Source organism: Petaurus breviceps, unplaced genomic scaffold, assembly GCF_028583685.1.
Source record: "Petaurus breviceps papuanus isolate PSGF00001 unplaced genomic scaffold, PetGlider_PUasm1.0 90808, whole genome shotgun sequence".
Taxonomy (NCBI): Eukaryota; Metazoa; Chordata; class Mammalia; order Diprotodontia; family Petauridae; genus Petaurus; species Petaurus breviceps.
This window is the reverse complement of record NW_027187349.1, coordinates 2,851,056-2,871,888: the sequence shown is the minus strand read 5'-3', so window position 1 is coordinate 2,871,888 and position 20,833 is coordinate 2,851,056. Positions and strand designations below refer to the sequence as shown.

The 20,833-nt window shown below is 38.3% G+C and overlaps 1 long non-coding RNA gene and 1 pseudogene across 3 annotated transcripts in view; one reads left to right on the top strand and one right to left on the bottom strand.

Annotated features, from left to right (window-relative positions):
- Positions 1-20,833, top strand: part of LOC138147784 (uncharacterized) — a 103,039-nt gene that overhangs the window by 61,988 nt on the left and 20,218 nt on the right. The window contains exon 1 of one of the 3 annotated variants that reach the window (XR_011164893.1): positions 16,829-16,958. The exons of the other annotated variants lie outside the window; for them this stretch is intronic. This is a non-coding gene — a long non-coding RNA (uncharacterized lncRNA). Of the gene's footprint in view, positions 1-16,828; positions 16,959-20,833 lie in introns of those variants that run through there. 3 annotated transcript variants of the gene reach the window in all.
- Positions 10,918-11,751, bottom strand: LOC138147782 (peptidyl-prolyl cis-trans isomerase A pseudogene; annotated as a pseudogene).

Here is a 20,833-nt window from a genome sequence, read left to right as displayed (position 1 = left end):
CACATAATAACAATAAAATGCAAGTCGAGCAGATTCACCTACTAGACCCAATCTGGACTTATGTAGCAATCTTTTGGCAAGAATGCAGCCTCTTCTTTCCACTGCCATATTTCCAACATAGCTCCTTGGCTGTGTGGTGAGTAAAGCCTTGACACCTTTTTGTAGTCCCTTGCAAAGTCTGAAAAGGAACAGTAGACTGTTTTTGGATAGAATTGTTAGGGAGGCTGAGTCAATAGTCGTGGCATTATTCTTATAAGGTAGGGAGGGAAATTGTATTAATCTTTTTTTTTGGAGGGGGGAAGGCAAAGCAATTGGGATTAAGTTACTTGCCAAAAGTCACATAGCTAGTAAGTGTGTCAAGTGTCTGAGGCTGGATTTGAACTCAGATCCTCCTGACTCCAGGGCCAGTACTCTATTCACTATGCCACCTAGCTGCCCTGAGATTATATTAATCCTGAAAGCAGTCTCTCAAGACTTTTGCAATCTTTATAGAAGTATATTAGAGTATTTGAAATCTTCCACTAAGACAATTATTTTATCCAGGCATAGAATGAATGTAGACGAAACCAAAATATAATTTTGATTTAGATTTGAAATTTCCTTAAAATAAATGAGTAGTGTTTATATTATGTGAAGCATTCTCCTTAAAATAACCCTCTTAGGTAATGGAAATATTATTGTATCTCTTTCTTAAATGAAATGTTTTATTAAAACATAAAACATTCAGTGGACTGACTGAAGGCCAAATGAAGACATTTTATGAATTATCTGATTCTTTGGCAGCACAAAGATTTGTGCATCAGGATAAAGATAATTGCTTCCATGTATATCTCACTGGATCCTCACAACAATTTAGAGCTACAGATAAACCCAGATATCCCCAGGTAGTTGTTATTATTATTCTCAAACTCACGATAAGTGATATTCTTAGAGTCACAAAACTAGCACATTGTAGAAGCAGGACCAGAATGCAAGTCATCTGATTCCTAGTGGAATATACTCCCTATCACAGTATATGGTGAAGGAAAAACAATGCACATAAACAAAACCTGGGGATTTTTCGAAGAGCTCTTTCTATATTTTCAAATGCTTGCAATGATGAGATGTTGTTGTTTCTTCGTTAACTAAGAGGACTAATGACATCAGGAGGGTGATGTCTTGACTTGGAAGTGAATTGGATTTAAGTGAAGCAGATCTGGGAAAAGTCACCAGCCTCATTCTCTCCACCAGAGTCATCAGAGTCCAATGGCAAGACGTAGGTCAAGATATTGGTGACGGCCCAATGAGACGTAGATTCACACAGAAACATCCCATCTCTTGACAAAAGTACTTTTCTCAAATCAAGCCAACAAGCATTTATTAAGCACCTACTATGTACCAGACACTGTACTAAGCACTGGGAAATAGCAAAAAGAAAGACAGTCCCCATTCTTGAAGAACTTACATTCTGAGGGAAGACAACATGTAAAAGGAAGCTGAGAAGAAAGGAATGGGTGGGAGGACTAATGGTGAAGTAAGAAGTCAGGAGAATCAGGAGCAAGGTGGGGAGGAATGAAGGAGTGAACATGGCTGGCCTGGAGGTCCAACCTTAACAAGGAAGTTCCAAAGGGAGGTGACCAGTTAGGTGGAGGGATCTTCTAGGATGAGAAGGAGTACTGGAGTGAAGTGGCTAAGGCAGGCTCCAGGATCAGAAGGTTGTAGTGAGAGGACTTGTAAACAATCATGACTTCTTTGGACTTTGAGTTCCTCTTTTCTCTTGACAAAACCTCCTGGAAACTCATGTCATTCCTTGAAAATGGTTAGTTGTAGGAATTTATGTTTTGTGAGAGTCTCCAAACTTGAAAATAAAGAACCCCAAAGACTCTGGGATCCAACCTAAAGTGGTAAAAATTCCACTGGGTCTAACTGGTTGTAAATAAGTTCAAGATGAAGAAAATCCAGTCATTTCTGTATCTTCTAGAAGATAACCCAGAACTGACCAACAGTAGCATACCCCACCCCACCCCCTGTCTGGCAGCTGTCCAGGCACGAGTTTTGATTTCAGTGTAATAGCTCTGTCTTTCCATCTTTCCAGATAAAGCTCCTCAACTGCAGGTCTCCCTTTCCCAGAAGTAAGTGACCTTCTGTACTCTCGTTTCTCTTTTTCTCCACCAACTCCAATTATTAAAGCAAAGTTTGTGAAGGAAGAGTGGAGTCAGGTCCCATGTTGTCAATTCATTGTAGCTTCTTGACAGGCGTCCCAGTGGGTGTGAGAGAGAATGTATAGAGCATTTGTAAATTAGAGAGCTTCCTTTCCAGAGAGCTATAATAAAGTGCTGGTAGTCACAGCCAATAAGCCTGGAGTAAGGGAAATGGATGTTTGCAAAATGGTCTGAATACTATAGTCAGTGTTTTGTTATTTTCAGGGACCAAATACTTAGTCTCAGGCTTATGTTCTAGCCCTACCTGGATCTTTTCTTTTTTGTTTCTGCTTGATTTGGGACCATTTCCCTAGTTTTTATCAACAGCTACTACAGGCTTCACTGGGGAAATAAAATACAAAATGCAAATAGTTCCATTTAGTTATTTAATTGTAACCTTCTTGGAAAGTTTGGTGGAAAAAGAGGTTGTAGTCATTATCTGAAATGAAACCATTGGATAAACCATTGGATTATCTTTCAATTTTCTGGTCTAGCTATATTCCTCCTTCTTTGTGGTTATTCTACATTGTTGTACTTATTTTCCATAGTCACAGAAACTTAGAATTGGAAGGGACCAAAAACATCCAACCCATTTCTAAAGAGGAATCTCCTCTATATTACCCCTAAGTATATCAGCCTCTAGGGAAGGAGGACCTCACTATCTCCTGAGGTAACCTATTCTGACTTTGGACTGTTCTAACCATTATGATCATGGGAACAGAGATTTATAACCAGAAGGGCCATCTAATCCAATCCCCTAAATTTACAGATGAGGAAACTGAAGGCAAAGGGTTAAGTGATTTGCCTATGGTCATTTAATTTGTGACAGGGACAGAATTTGAATCCAGGTCCTCACACTATGAGATTTTTCTTTTTGTTGTCAAAATTGACTTCTTTATAACTTCCCTCTGGGACTAAGCAGACCTGGTTTATTGCCTCTTCTACATGTCATCCCTTCAGATGCTGGAAGGCAACTTTTATAATGTTTTACCTGGGTCTTCTTTTTTTTAGAGTAAATATTCCCATTTTTCTAAACTACTCATCATATGGCATTGGACATAATATAAGCAGAGATCTATCAAATAATGGAACCAATCACACCATAACATTATTCTTTCTGTCCAAACAACTAACCATTGGTTTATTTCAATGAGTCATCAGCAGGAAGAGTGCTGGCATTGGAACTCAAGAACTTGGGTTTGATGACTGAGTCTGATGCTTCTTAGTTCTGTGACCATTGCAAGTTAGTAAACCCTCTCCACTAAAGTCTCGGTTTCCTTAACTGTAAAACAGGGTTAACAATTCCAAAGGAAATGGGATAGGTGAAATGTAGGGCAGGGGAAGGGAGGGACACAGACACACACACACACACAGAAAGAAAGAGAGAGCAAGTGAGCAGAATAGCATCATAAATTAAAGTATACTTGTGTAAGTAAATCTAGGAATAATAAAAGCAGAGGAAATGTGTTAGAAAATATTTGGGTGAAGCTTCATAGAGACAGAAACATGTCACTTGGTTTATATCTCTCTAGTGTAATTATCATATATTATTGGGGGTTGTAGTATCAATGTACACACTGTATCTCTTACTAGATTGTAAGCTTCATGAGGGTAGGGGATGTGTCTTCATTAAAATTTGAATCTCTTGTAGAACAGTGTCCTGCACACAATAGGCATCCCCCCCAAAATATTTGTTGAATAACACTCACATTAGTACTGCACTTTAGGGCTTACAAAGCACTTCTTTCACAGAAAACCCCAAAGTAGTTTGAGTATGATTATTCCCATTTTATGGTTGAAGAGGCTGAATGACCTCAGAAATTGGCAAAAGCTGCAAATCAGTGCTTGACTTATACTGTAAACACTATTTATATGTAAATTATTATAAGGGATTTTAAAATCTGAATTAGGATTTTATTTGAATTTACTAAGCTCTATTCTCCACTAAGATAAAATAATTATTTTTGCAATAGATTTCAAATGCTGTAAAATCCTTCAGGCAGGGCTGCAAAAGAGATTCAATATGAATACTGTATAAATTCCCTCCCTGCTTTATAAGGATAATGTCATTCCTATCATCTCAGTTACTCCAAGGCAAATAGTATAAGCAATATTGCGTGGGGGGTAGGGAGAGGGAGGTGAAGAAAACCTCCTAGGCAGGATAATGCACAAAATATGTATAGACAATCAAAATACCACTGCCAGCAGTCAGCCCTGGTGATAAGCCCTCCTTAGGGGCTTCATTAAATGAGTTTCTCCAGATGGTTGGCATCACTTAGCCCAAACAACCAGTTGTTGGCTGCATTTTAAACTGTTCAATTGCTTGCTTTGGTATGGGCATATGAAGAACCTAAGAACTGTCCAGACATCCCATCAGAGCTCTCTCTCAAATATCTGGGAAATGATGTCTATCTGAAAGAGAATGGGACAGTCTTGAGATTTCAATAAAGGGGTTGAGCAGTACTATTGAACGTTGACTTATAGGTTGTCAGCAGAGGAAGGAAAACGTGATTTGGACATCTTTCCTATGCAATTAAAAGCTTCCCATTGCTGGTCTTGGCAGTTTCCTTTTCCATAGGTTTAACATTTGCAAGAGAAACATAAAGGTTATAGTCTTTAGTGACAAATGTCTATGGTCAATAGATAATTATACAAAATTAGTAATTCATAGGAGCAAATGAGAGGAACAGAAGCCAATTCCAATCATTCTTATACTATATTAATTTAGAAAGAGTAGGGATGAGTTTATAAGAGAAGTATCATAATTACATCTTACTCAACACCTACTTTTCAATCTAGTAACACTGGCCTCCTGGCTGCTCCTTGAACAAGACAGTCCATTTTTTGGCTCTAGGCATTTTTTCTGACTGTTCGACACACTTGGAATGCTTTCTCTCCTCTCCTCCAACTTCTGATTTCCCTGGCTCCCATTAAATTCCAACTAAAATCCCTCTTAATTCCAGTGTCCTGCCTTTGTTAAACATCTCCTATTTATCCTAGATATATTATGCTTTGCAAATATTTGTTTGCCTGTTGTCTTGTCCATTAGATTGTAAGCTCCTTGAAGGTAGGAACTGTCTTTTGCCTCCTGTATCTATCTTCAGGACTTAGCACAGTGCCTGGAAGAGGTATTTAGTAAATGTTTATTGATTGATTAAATTAAACAAATCAGCAAAATCTGGTTGGGATGAAAGGGAATCTAAAAAAAGCAAGTGTAATTATTGGGCACAGGAGCTATGTACCTTGTAGCTGAGTTTTTGATAATAGTTTGCAATAACAGAATGAGGCAACATACTGAAGAAGAATGAGAACAGTAATAGAAGTCAGAAGACCTGGGTTTTTATCCCTACTCTGTTGCTTATGGTCTGTGTGACTTTAGGTAAGTCACCGAAACTTGCTAGCCCACATTTTCTTCTTTTGGAAAAGGGATAGGCTAAAAATTTCTTTCAGCCCCCCAAACCTATGAAATACATATAGGCTTCCTTTATAAGTCTCCCTTCCCTCCCCTTGACAATGTCATGGGATCATAAATCCAGAGCTAGAAGGATCTTTAGAGGCCATTTAATTTAGTACCTTAATTTTGTAGATGAGGGGTGAGGCCAAGGAAGGTTAAGCAACTTCTCCAAAGTCACAAAGTTAGTAATCAATGGTCTTATTACTACAGAGGCAAGACAGCTAGGTGATACAGTGGATAGGGTGCTGAGCCAGGAGTCAGGAAAGACCTGAGCTCAAATCCAACCTCAGACACTTACTGTGTGACCCTGGGCAAGTCATTTAACCCTATTTACCTCAGTGTTCTCATCTGTAAAATGAGCTGGAGAAGGAAATGGCAAACCACTTCAGTATCTTTGCCAAGAAAACCCCAAATGGGGGCAGCCAGGGAGCACAGCAAGTAAGAGCACCGGCTCCAGTGTTGAGAAGACCTGGAGATCGAATCCCAGGCTCAGCATACTCAGCATCACACCCAAAAACAACTGGCCGTGTAACCTTGAGCAAGTTACTTAACCCCGATTGCTTTAAAAAAAGAAAAAAAGAAAACCCCAAATGGGGTCATGGAGAGTCGGACACAATTGAACAACAGCAAATAAACTCAGAGTTTATGCATAGATAATAATTAAATGTTGTTATAACATTTCACGAAGCACTTTCTTTAGCACAATTTTGTGAGGAAGGTAATAGAAATACTATCATTCACATTTTACAGATAGTAATTAGATTAAATAGATAAATATACTGAAAGGAAGGACTTGCCCATGCTCCCACAGCTAGTAAATACCAGAGTTGAGATTCAAACCCATGTTTTCTGACTCCAAGTTTGTCACTATTTCATTCAGAAAACATTAAGTGTTTACTGTGTGCAAGGACCATGTCATGCTGCTTCTTTAGAGATAAGGGGACCCAGGTTCTTATAAACATTTTGCAGAATAAAATGAGAAAAGCATGAGTGGATTTCCCCAGCTCTTTTAATGTCCATTTCTGTGTGTTTTCTGCCTGACTTTCTTTAGGCTTGATGACATGCCAACTTGTACTGTTGTTTCAAATATTGATTGGTGTCCATGGTGCTTATTAATATCAGGTGCATCTTTAGGATTTCCATAAGTTGACCTCAAAGTGCTAATTCCTAACAGTCTCCAGGATTTCAGCCTAATGGGCTCCATATTGTCTTTTCATTTTCATGCTTCTTTGAGCCACTTGTACTAGGATTTTGTGATTCAGTGTGATATGGAAACATCAGGTAGTGGGAGGCAAAAGCCAGTTTTGCTTTGTATGAGGTAACCAAGCTGAGCTGGTTAGAAAGTTTTGTCTGCTTACAATAGCACAGACAGAAACGGTATTGATCTGGTGATTGGGATGCTTTCAGGGCTGAGAGGTGGGGAGACCCAGGCAGATCTGACCTTATGCAGTGTCAGAGGGAAAGTTCCCTCCACAGTTTTCACCACTGGAGGAAGAGCTGAGAAGTAGATTAAGGGATGATAGTTCTTGGAGGGTTTCACAGATTTAAAGCTGCGAGGGATTTTGGATGTCATCCAGTTTAACCTCCTGCATTTTATAGGGGAGGAAACTGAGACCCTGAGAATGATTTGCCCAGGGTCACACAGGTATTAAGTGACAGAGATAAGATCTGGATTAAAATCTAATATTCTTTTCATTGTCTATGTCCTTTAGGGTTGCCAGGAAATAGGTATATTACTGGTGTACTGCGAATAATGATGTATGTTGTTCAGTCATTTTCAGTAGTGTCTGACTTTCATGACCCTGTTTAGGATTTTCTTGGCAAAGATACTGGAATGTTTTGCCATTTCCTTCTCCAGCTCATTTGACAGATAAAGAAATTGAGGCAAACAGGGTTAAGTGACTTGCACAGGGTCACACAAGTAATAAGTGACTGAGAGCAGATTTGAACTCAGGAAGACAAATCTTCCCAACTCCAGGCTTGGTACTCCATGCACTATGGCACCATCTAGCTATTCTGCATGTATACTTATGCATCTATAAACAGTGTCTTAGAGGGAGAACAACTAGTTTTTAGTTTATGCTCAGCATATCAATCACCACTTCTTTATGAACAGCAAACTTTTCCATTTCTCATCTTCTGTCTTCATTTTTGTTCCTAGCACAGTATGGAAAAAATCTCCCCATATGGTCCTCTTCTTAACTCATTTGTTTCTTTTGCTTCTTCAGGGCAGATTTCCTGAATGAAGGACATATCTCAAAGTTTATTTCCAGGGGCTGGCTTTCCTTTTAAAACAAAACAAAACAAGAGTCTACAGATTTTTCTCCACAGACTTAACGTCTGAAACACACCCAGTTCCCTCTCCTGAATAGTTTCCTCTGTACGTTTCTCCATGTGTATTTCATTCCAAGTAGGACCAGGGCTGCCACAGTCCAAACAAGACTCATTTTAGAGAGCCTGGGTGTTTCAATACCTTCTAAGCTTCACGCTCCATCTATTCTTGCCAAACCTCTCACTTCTGTATGGCAGATAATCTTTTCACAGTTCATCCCATTGCATTAAGATTCTCCCTGAACCTCCACTTGAGGCCTGATTGATCGATTCAATATTTATTTATTTATTTGAGATGCACAAGTCCAAGAAGGATGTGGAAAGTTTCATGTAATTTATATGGTCTCGAGAAGTTCGACATGACAAAAACACAAGCTAGATAAAATGAGAAGCTTGTGCATAATTAAGATAATAAATAATGGACTAGCTGTGCTAAGGGAGGTGACTGAAATTCTAACTTTATTGCAAGCCTGGAAAGCAGCAGGGCCAAATAAAATCCAAAATTGTTGGCTCAAAAACCTGACAGTGGTACTTCAATTACTAACAAAACACTTAATAAACTTCCTCTCAAATGCAAGCCTGAGCCTACCTTTTCCTTAACAGAAGGTATCTATGACCAAAAGATGGAGACACCAAACATGGGTCAATTACATTTTACATCTTACATACTTTAAACAAAGCACTCATAGTTTGCATCATAAACAAATCTATCTACATTTATAAGAATATGATACACAAAACCCTGAGGAACAGAAGGGGTATATTCAAAAATCTCCCGAGTATGAAGAGCAACTTCTTAATGATTTGATAATTATTCCACCAGTTGCCTGAGTGACTATAACATTTACGCTATCATTACTGATTACTTTTTCTTTGCTGGGGTATGCCAGGAAGACTAGCACCTCTGGTGTGAGGGCTTGCCAAGCCCTTTTCAGGGCTATTCATCCACCTTTGATTTCTATCTGGCATTCAACTCTCAGCTGTGGCTCCAAGAAACTATAGCATTCACAGTAGCCACACCCTGGTAAACTGTCTTGGCAGATGGGCTAACCTGAGTTGAGAGTATCTTGAGACATTTCAAACCCCTTCATGAAGTAGAGGGATGTCTACCCCAAGCATGTGAAGAGTTCCCCTAGAAGAATGGAAAGATGAGAACAATTTGTTCCAAATTTGTCAAATTTGAATTTAGGAATATGAGTCTTCCTGATTACCAGCCCAGTGCATTATCCACAATGCTACCTACCCCACATTTTTGGTAGATGTTCCCATACAAAATACTCATAATCTTTATGTTGCTTTCAAAGAGATTTTAAAATATAGGGACCTAATAGGAAGAATCAAAACCATGTGGGAAGTGAGTGCTTACAGCTTGGTCAGAAATCAAAGATGCTAAGGTCATCCACTGCATCCTGGGTCATCTCCAATCATCTTGACTTTTATCTTGCCACTGGACTTTGATGATTCTGGAAGAAAGAGTGAAGTCACTGGTGCATCTCTACCTTCCTCAAATTGAATTCACTGCTGGATATCACTCATAATGTCATTGATCCTCTTCAATACAAAGGACAAATAGTAACAATGAATTACGACTAAGTCTTTGATTCATATTTATGGCTTATTTATTTACTGTAAATATATTTAACATATAGATAATGCATTAATGCAACATATAATAGTATATTTTATGTATTAATATATCATATGTATTACATATTGCATGTTATGTAACATAATATAATATATGCAAAATATTATAATATAGACCTGAGTATAGTGAGAATGCTAGGGTATTTGGTCTTCACACAGAGTAATGTTCTTGATTTAAAATATAGCATGTTACAAATGATTGACATAAAGTACAGTATCTTTCAGGAATAAAGTTTAAGCTCTTTATGGTTTGGCTTAGCCTTATACCCATGGTTATCTCTCCTAAGTAGAATTGAGGATATCTTCCAAGTTAAGAAGGAAATCATAACAAAATGTCTTATTAATCACTTGATAGATGACATCAAGTTATATGACTCCACCAAGAAACACATTAAACTACTTTTTCCTTCTGGAATCCTTCTCCAGTGAAATTGAAATGTCATTTTGACTATATATGTGTACAATTCTTAAAGTATTCCAAGGAAGGATGGAGATTAAGGCTTTGGTTCTGAATTTTAAGATCAAATTGAACCAAAGAATGAAGATGAAAATAAAAAGAACAAAATCTAATACCCTCAAGGAAAGATACATCAAGCATAAAGCGATCAAGGAGAAAGCCTTGGTTATGTAAATCAAAAGATAATAATTTATAATAATAGCTACTTACATATGTTCCAGCTTACTATGTTCCAGGCCCTGTGCTAAAAGTTTTGCAATTATTTTTTCATTTGATCTTCACAACTTTGGGAGGTAAGTACTGTTATTAACCTCATTTTACAGTTGAAATCCCTGATAGCTACAGTCAATTCTCAATGGGAAGAATGTGCTTAATACAATTAATGCCAACACAATTTCAGTTCTCTTGTTCTTTTCAAAGTGTAAAAAAGGGCCATAACAGCTTTGGAAAGTATCCTAGCAAGAACATGTATAATGTCAATAAAGCACAAGGCCCATCAACTCAAGATAATTGTGGAAAAAACGAACACTTCTTCACTACAAAGGAGAAAGAAGACCAATAGAAATTCTCAGAGCTCATGATAAGCAGAGTGAAAAACTTACAAAAATCCTTTTGAAATAAACAGACATCACTTTATCCAACAGATCAAAAAGGAGGACAACACCTTGATGTTATTGGATTTGTTTAGTGTAGCTAAAAGTAGTTTATCTCTTATGAGTCAATTCAACAAACATGGAAAGAGCTAAGACCCAAGAATGGAGTCCAAAGGCCCTCCATAGGTGGTATTCACCTGAACTCAACCAATACATTGATAAAGAATCATTGAACAATGGCTGAGTAGTGAACACTTTTTTTTTGTAGTTTAGTTTTTATTTCATAATCATATACTTAACTCTGTTGTCTAGCCAGACTTGTGGAAGGAAAAAAGGAAGTGAAATCCAAAGAGAATTGCAGCAAGTGAGAGCACAAGGATTACAGGGTATAAGAGCAGATGGGATTTGGGGGTGCTCTCTCCAGCTACAGAGGAATGGTTTGATGGTTAAGACAAAAAACAAAACAAAAAAAAACTTATGAGAACTGTCCACAGTCAGCAAGTGATCTTCTTGCTGGTCTTGCCATCCCGAGAACTGAAATGCTCCATGGCTTCCACAATGTTCATGCCTTCTTTCACTTGGCCGAAGACAACATGCTTGCCATCCAATCAGCCAGTCTTAGCAGTACAGATGAAAAACTGGGAGCCATTTGTGTTGGGTCCAGCATTTGCCATGGACAAGATGCCAGGACCAGTATGCTTCAGGATGAAGTTCTCATCAGCAAATTTCTCCCCATAGATAGACTTGCCACCAGTGCCATTATAGCGTGTGAAGTCACCACCCTGGCACATGAACCCAGGAATGATTCTGTGGAAGCAGGATCCCTTGTAACCAAATCCCTTCTCTCCAGTGCTCAGAGCACGGAAGTTTTCTGCTGTCTTTGGAACCTTGTCTGCAAAGAGCTCAAAAGTAATCCAGCCTAGGGGCTCGTTATCGACGGCGATGTCGAAATACACATTAGGGTTGGCCATGGCTACAGATGCCGGGTCTGGGCGCGACGGCAGAGGAAGAGGCGGCAGGGATCGGTGTCCGGCTGACGGAACCAAGACAAGGACTCTGGGTGGCGGCGTCTGCAAAGCCCGTGCACACTTCTTTATGAAAACAGAAGGGTTTATGATGGCAGTTCATGACCAGACTATCATCACCAAAAATTATAGACATAAAGAGCTTGGACTCATCGATCAATGTGGATTATGCTAAGGAACGGCAGAAACTAGATGTCACAGTAGGCAGCAAAAATTTAGCATCTACTGAATGCCCAGCAATATATGATTTAGTGGCTTGTTGATCAAAAGCTCACTATATTTCATAAACTCACAGAAAACAAACCTCTATTATACTATACAAATACAGGCCTCCAAATGTTTTTGAGAATTCAACAAATAAGCTCTAGTAGAAATAGTCTATGGTCACAGATGGAACTGTTGCCCATGATTCCCTGCTCAGAAATCTCATCAATCCTTAAAAATTTATGAATTACATTTTTGGTTGTTGCTGTTGCTGAATTGTTTTTCAATCATATCTGACTCTTCCTAATCCCATTTGGGGTTTTCTTGCCAAAGATAATGGAGTGGTTTGCCGTTTCTTTCTCCAGCTCATTTTATAGAAGAGGAAATGAGGCAAACAGGGTTAAATGACTTGCCCAGGGTCATACAGCTAGTAAGAGTCTGGGGTCACATTTGAATTCAGGAATAGGAGTCTTCCTTATTACTAGAGCAGATCCACTGTGCTACCATTTTTGGTAGATGTTCCTATACAAAATATTCATAATCTTTATGTTACTTTCAAAACAATTTTAAAATATAGAGACCTAATAGGAAGAATCAAAACCATGTGGGAAGTGAGTGAATTATATCAATCCTATCATCCTGTCTTCTACTGGAATTGTACCTAAACTCCTTTCTATGAGCCAGGGAAAGATGGGATTATGTCTCTATGCTGTTATTTAATTACAAAAAGCAGCCATTTGATTCTCTGTGTAGTAGTTCACAGAACATTAAATATGAAAGAATAAAAGGAGGATAGTGACTTGTCCCAGGGCCATTACTCTTTGATCATCACCTAAAAAAAAGAAAAATTGAGTAATAAAGGTAATAATTGACATTTATAAAGTGCTTTAAGGCTCACAAAGTACTTTACACCATAGACTGCTACAGGAATTAGTAGTTCCACTTTTCAGTTGAGGAAACTAAAGCCCAGGAAATTTGCTATTTGCTTATGGCTTCACAGCTAGTGATAGGTAGAATAATTTAGTCAGTCAATAAACCTTAATTATTTACTATGTTCTAGGCACTGTGCTCAATACTGGGGCAAAAAAAATAGTTCCTGCTTTTAGGTAGCTCACAGTGTAATGGGGGAGACAACATGCAAATAATTATGTTTAAATAAGCTATATACAGGATAAATCAAAGATAAACAACAGAGGCAGGGCATTAGAACTAAGAGGAATCCCAAAAGGCTTCCTGTAAAGGGTGGCATTTCATTTGGGACTTGAAGGAAGACAGAGTAGCCAGGAGGCAAAGATGAGGAGGGACATCATTCCAGACATGAAGGACAGTCAATGAAAATGCCTGGAGCTGGGAGATGGAATATCTTGTTCAAGAGCTAGCCCTTGCTGGTCAGTGTCAGTGGATCACAGGGGTTGGGTATGTGTCTGGGTAAGGTATAAAAACACTAGGAAAGTAATTGGTAGGGGGGAGAGTTGTCTAGGTTATGAAGGGCTTTGAATGTAGGATTTTATATTTGATCCTGAAGGTAATAGGGAGCCACTGGAATTTTTTGAGTAGGGAGGGAGATGGATTAAATGGCTACATATGAGCTTTAGGAAGATTTCTTTGGAGATAAGTCGAGTAGGAAGAGACTTGAGGCAGGCAGACCCACCACAGGCAATTGTGATAGTCCAGATGTGAGGTGCTGGCAGAGTCAAAGGAGAGAAGGAAGTGTATGCAAGAGATGTCACAAAGGTAAAATTGACAGGACTTGGCAACAAATTGAATATAGGTGATGAAAGAGAGTGAGGGGTGGAAGATGAATCACTGAACTGAGGTTCCAGGGTAGGGATTAGAGGTGACCCAAAGTGAAAGGGACTGCATCATAAGACTCATCATCACACAAGGTCTTTAAATTGTTAAGCAATCATTGGTCATTTGTATAGGATGTTTAGGACCAATGGTAGTTGGTGACTCAATGACTTCAAGGGTCCCTTTCCATGTTAATATGCTATAATCTCCATAATTCACTTATATTAAAGTATAAATAATAGACAAAACTTAATGAATTGCTTCTCTCTTAGGTTTTTGAATTTTTATTGGGGCACAAAAACTTTAAGAAAAAACCAATGTACCACAGGGTCATAGCCTTACAGTTGGATGGGGGACATGCCAGGTCACTCAGTCCAATCCCTTCAATTTTCAAATAAGAAAATCAAGCCCTGTGGAGGTTACATACCTAATTATGGCATTGTCTAATTGTCCAGTTGTCTAATTATGGCATCTGTATATGGGGTACAGAGACATTTTGAGAGGATAAAGGGGTATTCTTAACATCCCTGAAATCACAACATGCAATTATTTACCTTTTGACTCTGATTTTTGGTGGCATTCAGTCATTTTTCAGTAATGTTTGACTCTTTGTGACCCTATTTGGGGGGGTTTTCTTGGCAAAGATACTGGCGTGGTTTTCCATTTCCTTCTCCAGCTCATTTTACATATGAGGAAACTGAGGCAAACAGGGCTAAGTGACTTACCCAGGGTGACACAGCTAGTAAGTGTCTGAGGTCAGATTTGAACTCAAGAAGATGAATATTCCTAACTCTAGTCCAGTACTCTATCCACTGTACCACTTAGTCCAATTATTGGTGGAAAATTATTGGAAATATTCATTCAATATATTTGAGCCTAGAGAAAAACTAGATTAAAAACTGCCTACAAAATTCACTGTAAAAACCAGCTGAAAAAATTAGTAGTCAGATTGAAGGAGAATAAGTACATACCATTTACAAACACAACTGAATAGTCCAAGAAAAATAGCATTTGTAAGGAGGTTATAAAAAGGTTATTGAAGAACTTTCCCCTCCCCTTTTGACCTATAGCATGAGTCATTCCAAGATAAGGCTCTCTGTGTGGGTCAATCATATGGGAAAATGGTGTGGGAGACACCCATATCAAAGAGAGAACTTTGTTCAAGATAATTAAATAATTATCTGGGTTTTTTTCTTTTAGGGGAAGAAATGAGTCAAGAATGATAATAATTCTTATAATGTGATACAAGTGGCATCATGTGTTTTGGTTTAGATTTCCTTCTTTAACCAGGGAACATCAAAGCTCTGTGGAAACTAACCAATAGACTCTCTATATTAGGAATTGAAGACAGACACATCTCAAATACTCAGGTGTGGCAGCTCCTTTACATGAATCAATTTATTTGTAAAATGGTTTGTCGAAGCTTTGGACCTCTGCTTTCTTGAATTCTTTTTGTATTTTTTTTTGGCCAAATCAGTGTGAAATACAGGAATTGAGAGGTTAAATACCTCTTCACTTTAGAATCCAATGACGTGGTTTTTTAAAGCAGATACTAACTAGCCTTTGGTTATTGCATACTAGGTCTTAAGGATTGATATGCTCTTTATTGCAAGTGTTCTCTCATCATTTGGCTTCAATTCAATGACTCAAAGCTAGTGTTAAGCAATCAGCCATCTATGAACTAAAGAATGACAGCTTCTTTCTGGAAGGTAATAAATTAGACTATAAGGACCGTAGGGAACTATGTGGCAACCTATGGATTTGGCTGCTAGACAAAGAATTAAGGGAAACTAAAAATGTCTATAGATTATTACACCTCTTTTACTGAACTGTTTGGTTTGATAACAAAGGATTATAGTGTTAGAACTGGAAAGTATTTTAAAGGTTATCTAGCCCGAAACCTTGCACTTCCCAGAAAGGGAACTTGAGGCCCAAAGAGGTAAAATTACTTGCCCAAGATTGCAACACTTCACAGTAGGTATGGGACTGATATATTTGATTATATTATCCTAATTCTAAAATGGTGTGCTGATTAAATCAATTCATTTAGGTTTATATTCTCAATATTAGCAATAGAAAGTATGAATTTGTTTGGTACTCCTGAAAAAAACATTCCAAAAAAACTAAGATAAATGAGGTGATATTGTCTCGTTCGTTCTGCCAAATTTGTTTGTTGAATTGATATGAATATAATGTTATAAACAAGTTCCTTGTGGGGAAGAATCATTACCAATTTTTCATTTTGGTTACCTTCTGTCCACCTGTGGATGTTCCAATATGTACTGACTGGAACGTCAATTATATCTGCTCTACGTGGGAAGCAGGAAATTATGTACTATTAAATTTTTGTGGGATGGTCAGTGAATATGGCCACAGCTTATTAGAAACAAATATATATATATAAATATATATTGATAGGAATGTATATTTTGATATATTCGTATGTGACATATATGTTTGTATATGACATTGTATATATATCATATACTATACATACTACAAACACGCAAAAGTGCAGAATATGTATATATACACACACATAAAGTCTCAATTCCATATTAATCTATTTGAATATATTAAATTCAGCTATAGATGGATGTATATTCTAAAAGAAATTTGGTTATAGCATTATATTCAACTGAACAAATCAACAGTAATCATTACAATCAATAATTATGATGATTATAGCTTTACTATCGTTAATATTTATTTAGTGCTTTAAAGTTTGCAAAACACCTTATACATATTATCTCATTTTATCCTCACAACACCCCTGGGAGGTATGTGCTATTCTTATCCCATTTTATAGATGAGGGAACTGAGGCAGACATTGCCAACTCTTACTACCAGTGTAGATTGGGAACTCATTTGTAAATGATAGTTTTAGAAAGTTGCCTTGGAGGCACTGAAAGGTCAAATGACCTGCCCAGACTTATACAACTTATAAGTACCTGAGGCAGAATTTTAGTCCATTTCTCCATCATTTTTCCCCTTAAGTCATGCTGATTCTAATACAGTGGTTAATATTGATCAAAGAACCATAGATTTAGGGCTGGAAGATACCTTAGAGATCATCTCGTCCAACCCCCACATTTTACAGATGAAAAATGGGAGGGCCAAAGAAGCTGCCAAGTCAAGTCAATAAACCTGTATTACGGGCTCTATGTGTCCTGCAGGCTTTGTGCTAAGTGCCTTGCCCGAGGTTACACAAGTAGCTAAGCAGATATACAGTCAATCTTCTGTCTATTGCACCAAGACAGATACTTCAAACTAAAGGTAAGTGATTTTGAGACCAATGACTGGTCTAAAAAATTTTTTTAGTATGAATTTTTAAAGGAATAGTTTGTTAGTACTTGGAAATGGAAGAGGTGTTCCCTAAGAGGCAAGAAAGGTTAGTTAAGAACAAATCATCCAGGCTAGCTTCATTTCCTTTCCTTGCCAGATTTACTGGATTAAAGGATTATAACAGTGTGGATGGAGTGTATTTTATAGGTCAGTGAGGGAGGAATCTGATGAAGTTTCTCAAAATATCACTAGGCATAAAACTGTGGTCTTTGGCAAACATTTATGTAGTGCTTAAGGTTTGCTGAGAGATTTCTCTTCTTTGGGCTTTGGTTACCTTGTCTATAAAATGAGAAGATTAGACCTAAATGACTTCCAAGATCCCTCCCAGCTCTATTCTACAATCCTATGGCATAATTCAAAGGCAGATTAAATGATAGTAGAATTAAGAGGTTCTGACCTGGTTGACAAACTGAACAGAAAGATTAAGGAATGGATGTGTTTTTTTTTTTTTTATAAGCAATCAGGGTTAAGTAACTTGCTCAAGGTTACACGGCCAGTTATTTCTGGGTGTGGTGCTGAGTATCTGAGCCCAGATTTGATCCAGGTCATCCCGACACTGGAGCCGGTGCTCTTACTTGCTGAGCCACCTGGCCGCCCCCTCTTTTTTTTTTTTTTAAGAGCAATTGGGGTTAAGTAACTTGCTCAAGGTTACACGGCCAGTTATTATTTCTGGGTGTGGTATTGAGTATCTGAGCCCGGATTTGATCCAGGTCATCCTGACACTGGAGCCGGTGCTCTTACTCGCTGAGCCACCTGTCCGCCCCTAAGCAATTGGGGTTAAGTAACTTGCTCAAGGTTACACGGCCAGGTGTTTCTGGGTGGGTGCTAAGTGTCTGAGCCCGGGATTCGATCTCCAGGTCTTCTCAACACTGGAGCCAGTGCTCTTACTTGCTGTGCTACCTGGCTGCCCCTAAGAATGGATGTTAATGCTAGATGAAGTAGCCTAGCAGGGGTCTCTAAGCCCGTGCACTTTTTAATAGTTTTGTTAGTGACTTGGGTCAAAACATAGATCACAATCTTATTTTTGTGACAAAGCTAAGGGTCACAGGGTAGTCGAAAAGTGAATGTAATTCTAAATTGTATTAATAAAACAATGATTCTCAAGTGTGGTCTGGGGACCCTGGGTAGAGGTGGCCTGAGATACTTTCAGGAGATCTCTGAAGTCAAAACTGAAGAATTTATTATAGTAATACTAAGACATTTTAATTTTTATGTGGTAAATAAAAATATAACCCATATAAGCAAAAGCTCAGGGAAGGGGGAGTGGCTCAATAATTTTTAAGAGTGTAAAGGGGTCTTGAGACCAAAAGAGTTTGGGAACTCCTATAATGAAAGAATGTTATCCAGAGCATGGGAGATAATGGCCTTGGCAGACTACACTTAGAATATCATGTCCAGTTGCGGGTTTTGGATTTTAGGAGGCGTATGTACAAGCTGAAGCAGGTTCCAAGAAAGATGATCACAAACATAACACATTTTCCTCTGGGCCAAAATGCCAACACATCGTTTTTCTTAGCACAGTGTAGCTACAAATTCCGACAATCCCAGGGCGAAGAACGAACAATTGTGGCTTATAGTCAACAATCAGACAGTAAGTTACAGGTAACAAATGAAGAAGGGAATGAGTCCTTATTGACTTTTTGGGCACTGAATCTTATATGATTATGTGATACCTCTCAATTGCTGCTAAATCCTTATATTATTTAGTTTTCTAAGTATATATTCTTTCTCTGTACTTAAATCTGTCAAGGGCCTGTGTTGTATTTCTTTATACTCTGTCTTTATGTTTCATCTCATGATGGAGGTGACCCTGGATTCCTGAAGGTCATATCAGCATATTGCAAACTCTGGTAGGTCTTATCATACTGGAAAGGTCTTGGGTATATACCTTACACAGTGTGCTTCTGTTCTCTGAAAGCTGAACAGGTCAAAATAGTAAGAATCATGTCAATAACAATAATTTACATGGTTTTTCAAGGTTTACATAGGGATTTCCTGACATTATTATCTATTTGAGCTTCTTTGCTATGGGTGTTTGCCATTATAGCCTTCTACAGGTATTATTGTTCCATTTTGCAGATGTGGAAACTGAAGTTCAAAGAGAAAGAAACATGGAAGGACAAATCGATGATAGATGGATAAATAAATGAGTGAATGAACAGATAGGTAGTTAGATAATAGATTGATAGACAAATGGATAGATACATAGATAGATAAAGCATTTATTATGAATAAGTGATTTACCCATAGTAACATAGTGAAGCACCAGAAGCAGGATTTGAACTTACGACTTTCTGACTCCACTTTACCATGGAAAAGTTAAGTGTTAGAATATTGACATGAAATGATTATTTTAGGAAGAGTACAACCCCTGAAGAAACTATTAATACAGGCAGAAATTGTGATCTGCTCAGTGAGTAAAGTGCTGGCCCTGGAGTCAGGAGGACCCGAGTTCGGTTCCAGCTTCAGACACTTAACACCCACAAAAAAAAGCAAAAACCCCCAAAAAACTAGCCGTGTAACCTTGGGCAAGTTACTTAACCCCAATTGCCCTCCAAAAGGCAAAAAAAAAAAGAAATTGTGATCTGTATCAGTGGAGAGAATATCCACACTGACACACTGATGAAATTAGACTTATGGGTAGGGAGCATGCCTTATCAAAACTTTGTAACTTCCTCAAAGTCCAGCATTGTGTTCTATACTAAGTACTTTTAGTGTTTGTAAAATCTAATTTCATGGTTTGAGTTGAATAGGAGGCCCTCAATAAATACTTCTTAGTAACCTCAGAACTTAGCACAGTGCCGGGCATAGAGTGAGTGCTTAATAAATGTTTGTTGACTGACCGGACAAAGACAGTTGGACTGGATTGTTGGAACAAAGAACTAAAGGAATGCAAAAAAACCCATTGTCTTCTAATCTATTATTGATTCCTACTCATGGGTTTTAAGGTCTCCAACAGGCTTGCTCATAGCAGACACTGTCACCATTAAATAAAATACTATTTTTGTTTAATTGTTTTTCAGTCATGTCCTACACTTCAGGGCCCCATTTGGGGTTTTCTTGGCAGAGATACTGGAGTGGTTTGCCATTTCCTTCTCCAACTCATTTTATAGGTGAGGAATCTGAGGCAAACATGGTGAAGTGACTTGCCCAGGGTCACACAGCTAGTAAGTGTCTGAGGCCATATTTGAATTCGGGAAGATGAGTCTTCCTGACTCCAGGCCCAGCCCTCTATCCACCGTGACACCTAGCTGTACTAATCACAGCTACAGCAATTAGGACAAAATATAGAAAATCCAGAAAGCACACATAATGAATAATGTATCTTTGTATGTTTTGTGTCATGGAGGTAGCCATATCATGGTCCTCTCCATGTGAAAGTCAGATTAACTGTAACATACCTGTTTTCTGTAGCAAAGATTGCTGTTGGGGATGCCCAGGATTACTGGTTAACACACTCTCCTAAAGATCATAAATGACTAGACTTGCTTCTAATCTGAACACCCCACACAATTTGATTTAACCCTCAGGAAGGGTTGATTCAAGGGCTTCTGCTGGCAAGAACAGTCCCACCAGTGGCTTTGTCCATACATAGTCCATTGGGATTGAGTAGGGCTAAAAACCATGCTCACTGTCACCAACACTGTGATAATGCCTTGAGACTACTTTACTTAAGAGATGATCCATGAGAATATCTTTAGAGATATTTTCATTTGGGATGGTTATAGTTCCTTGGGGGTCCTATAATCATCAAAGTATACTGTGAGAATGCAGCTCCTTCTGGTATTTGTATGAGCTAAGCAGTG